Below are 4,439 nucleotides of genomic sequence, written 5' to 3'. Positions count from 1 at the left end.
GAGTTTTTGTTTTGTTTTGTTTTGCGGTACGCGGGCCTCTCACTGTTATGGCCTCTCCCGCCGCGGAGCACAGGCTGCAGACGCGCAGGCTCAGTGGCCATGGCCCACGGGTCCAGCCGCTCCGCGGCACGCGGAATCCTCCCGGACCGGGGCGCGAACCCGCGTCCCCTGCATCGGCAGGCGGACTCTCAACCACTGTGCCACCAGGGAAGACCCCTCTTTTATTGAGTTTTAAGAGTTCTTTACATACGCTGGAGACAAGCTGTTTATCAGAAACATCATTCATAAATAGTTTCTCCAAGTCTGTGGCTTAACTTTTCATTCACATATGTCTTTCAAATGGCAGAAGTTCTTAATTTTTATCAAGTGCAATTGATCAATTTGTTATTTTATGAATTATGCCTTTGGTGTCATACTGAAGAACTCTTTGCCTAACCCAAGGTCACAAAGATTTTTTTCCTGTTTTCTTCTAGAAATGTAATAGTTTCAGGTTTTACATTTAGATCTGCCATTTTTTTTAATATGTTGCAAGATGTGGAGCAAGATTTAGATTTTTACAAATGGATGTCCAGTTGTTCCAGCACAACTGGCCATTTGTTAAAATGGCCACTGAATCGCCTTTGCATCTTTTTTTGAAAATCAATTGACTATATATGTGTGAATCTATTTCTGGACTACATTCTGTTCCATTGATCTATGTGTCTATCCCCTCACTAATACCTCACTATCTTGATTACCATAGCTTCCTAATAAATCTTGAAAACAGGTAGTGTGAAGTCTCCAACTTTGATCTTCTTTTTTAAAGTTGTTTTGATTATTCTCGTCCCTTTCATGCACTTCCACATGAATTTTGGAATCAGCCTGTCAATTGTTTTTTTAAAAGCCTTCTTGGAGTTTAATTGGATTAGGATGAATCTATAGATCAGTTTGAAGAGAACTGATGAGTTATCAATTGCAATGGTTAACTTTATGTGTCAACCTGACAAGGCCATGTGGCCCACCTGTGTGGTCAAACATCAGTCTGAATGTTGCTGTGTGGGTGTTTTCCAGATGTGCTTAACATTTAAATCCACAGCCTCTGACTCAAGCAGACCATCTTCCCTAATGTGGGTGGGCCTCACCCAATCAGTTGAAGGCCTTAAGAGAAAAGACTGAGGTCCTCCGAGGGGGAAGGAGTTCTGCATTCAGACTAGACGGCAACTTGGACTCATGGACTTGCCTGACTCTCCAGCTGCCGCCTCCGCCGTGCATTTCCGACTTTCCGGTCCCCACAACCTCCCTCCGTAAACACATGTCCCCTTGGCTGTTTCTCGGGAGACCCTGACCGACACACCAACACTGAGTCTTCCAACCCATGTGCACGCTGGGGGGCTGGGGGGGCGCTCCCCGTGACGGAGGAGGCAACGTTCGGTCACGGGAGAGAAAAGGACGTCCAAGCCAAGGAGGCGCCTACCCCACCAGGGGCTTCAAGGGACAAGAGGCGGACGTCACCACCTCACAGTGGAGCCCGAGGCTCAGGGCTGAAGGGACTTGTTCAACGTCACCAACTCAGAACGGAGCTGCTGGACCTGAACCCGGATCTGCCTGACTCACAAACCCGGGGCTTCTCCCATCAATCAAGTGAATGTCATCCATGGGGGGGTAGGGAGAGGAATTAGCAGGGCAGGGAAGAGAGTGGAGGGCTGTGACAGGGGGCGGGGGGTGCAGGACAGAGAGAGGGTCAGAGAAACCACAGGAACCCAAGCCAGGCAGACGGGGAGGGTGAGCCCAGCACTGCTTAAAAGGTTGACTGCATTTGATTTAAACATGCCCTGTCTGAGCTCAAACAGATCCTTGTACAGCCAGCAATGATTCACAACAGCCAAAAGGTGAAAAAAAGCCGAGGTGTCCATCAGTAGATGAATGGATAAACAGAATGTGGTCCATCCATACAATGGGATATTATTCAGCCATTAAAAAAAAAAAACTAATACATGCTACAACATAGATAAACCTTGAAAATGCTATGCTAAGTGAAACAAAAGTCACAAAAGGACAGTATATTAGTTTGCTAGGGTTGCCATAACAAAATACCACAGACTGGGGACTTAAACAACAGAAATTTATTTTCTCATAGTTCTGGAGGCTGTTTAAGTCCAAAATCAAGGTGTCAGCAGATTTCATTTCTTCTGAAGTAGCCCTCACTGAGAGAACCTTTCCATTTACCTCAGGAATTAGAGGCTATCTACCTTAGAAGGACCCAAATTCATACCCAGTGCAGGAATCCCCCCCACAATAGCTCTGACAGAGACCTCTGTTTGAATACCTCCAGTGACAGGGAACTCACTACCAGAGAGCATTAACTCTGCTGTTTTGAATACGAGGTGAGGCCCACAACCAGCCACAATGCTCCAGATCTCCTCCTCACCTGCCACCGCACCTTCCCGCAGGAAGCCAGGGACACGCACCACGAGAGTCCCCTAGAGAATGGAGACCGCCTCTCCCCTGATCTCAAACATGCAGCCCCCCACTAACCCTCTGCGCCCATCCACCCCAGACAATTCCTCCTCCCTACAAGGGAACAGATTTTTGTCAATTCTCTTTCCAAATTTTCAGAGCATCCTTTCTATCTCCCACAGGAGGGGAGGCAACGTGAGGCAGACAACGAATCTCTGGAATGTGTACAGCACCACAGCCTTCTCCAATCACTTTGCCATTTCCTCTTGAACTTGATCCTGAGGCTGCCACGGAGACAGGCCGTACCAGCAGGAACCTGTGACCTAGGCCCCCTAATTCAGGAAACTCTGCAGCTGTCACTCCTAGCTCCTTTTCAACACCAGGGGTGTGGTGGGGGAAGAGCTGGTTTGGGGAGCTCATTCCTTCCTACAGCTGCCGGATTCAGGGCCCAACCTGCCCCCCAGCCCCCAGTCCTACCCCTCCTCTCAGCCAGCACACGCTCACGTCAATCAACACCAGAAGCTGCAACTCAGCAGGGCAAGAGAGAGGGGACCAAGGCAGGGGATGGCACTAACCTTACCCCTAGCGCAGGACTTGCAGGGCAAGGGAGGCACACAGAACTCCAGAGAGAGGGAAAAAGACAAATGCCACAAGGATGGTAGCATCCAGGAAAGCACAGAGAGGCAGCCAGATAAAGAAGAACCCATGGGATGGGCTCGGGTGGGATAGGGGAGAGCCAGAGACTACAAAGTCTCAGGCTAAGGACAGCGTGGCCAGCCAGCTCCAAGAGGCAGCTGGAGGATTTGCATGTGCTTTATGTACTTGTCTGAGGCCAGTTAACCAACAGCTAAGGCGGCCAAGGTCACAGGAAGCGCCCCCCCCACCCCTTTCCACTAGACAACCCTTCAAACATCTCACAGAGCTGGTGCGAATGCCCTGCTGACAGGGATCCCCGAAATCAGGGCAACAAGCAGCATTTATTTATCATAACCCACCCTGTGCCAGGAAAGCATAAAGATGACTCCCAAATATCCATAAAGTACACCAAGAAAGCAAGAATTGGACGCAACAGGAGATGAAAACCACACAAAGGCAGGCACACAAAATGGAGCCATTTGTAAGGCTGATACAAAAGCAAACGGCACTACATACGTAAGTCTTCCCATGTGTGTAACTTGATCACTTGCCAATTCACAGTGTCCTTAAAATAAGAACAAGACAACTGTTCGGGAGAAGTGAAATTATTTCTGCTGCTGAGACTCAACAGGAATTTCTTCTGAGGATCTTCACAAAGAGGACACGGTGTAATGTAATGATCCTTGAGATCAGAGCAGACATACATTTCCCATGAGATTTAATCCCTAACAAAGACCTTAAAATAGGGTGGGGGAGGCCACCAGGAACCAAGAATGCCTAGCTCCCTCCCGAAGAAACCATCACCAAAGAGAGTCACACGCTTAGAATGTCCCTCCACAGCCACACTGGTGGCAGAATCAATAGCCTAGCACAATCTATTTGGGGGACAGCATCTACTAAAATATATTCATAATAGCCGTTAAGTTGGAAGCAACCTAAATGTCCACTGTTAGGTGACTGGCTAAACAACTTTGTGGTATGTTCATACAATGCAATATTCTTAGCAATAAAAATGAACAAACTGCTAATATACACAAAACCATACATGAATCTCAAAAAATTATATTAAGAGAAGCCAGACAAAAAGAGTATATATACTGTATGATTTGTATGAAGATCTAAAATAAACAAAACTAGGGAGTTCCCTGGTGGTCTAGTGGTTATTAGGATTCAGCACTTTCACTGCTGTGTCCTGGAGTTCAATCCTTGGTCAGGGAACTGAGAACCTGCAAGCTGTGTGGCACGACCAAAATTTAAAAATAAATAAATTAATTAAATTGACAAAACTAATCTATAGTGACAGAAATTAAAACTGTGGGGAATTCCCTGATGATCCACTGGTTAGGACTCTGTGCTTTCACTGTGGA

This window comes from Aethalodelphis obliquidens, unplaced genomic scaffold (genome assembly GCF_003676395.1).
Source record: "Aethalodelphis obliquidens isolate GAN/ISIS:26980383/991018 unplaced genomic scaffold, ASM367639v1 scaffold18, whole genome shotgun sequence".
NCBI classification, from domain to species: Eukaryota; Metazoa; Chordata; class Mammalia; order Artiodactyla; family Delphinidae; genus Aethalodelphis; species Aethalodelphis obliquidens.
This window is presented reverse-complemented; position numbering follows the sequence as displayed.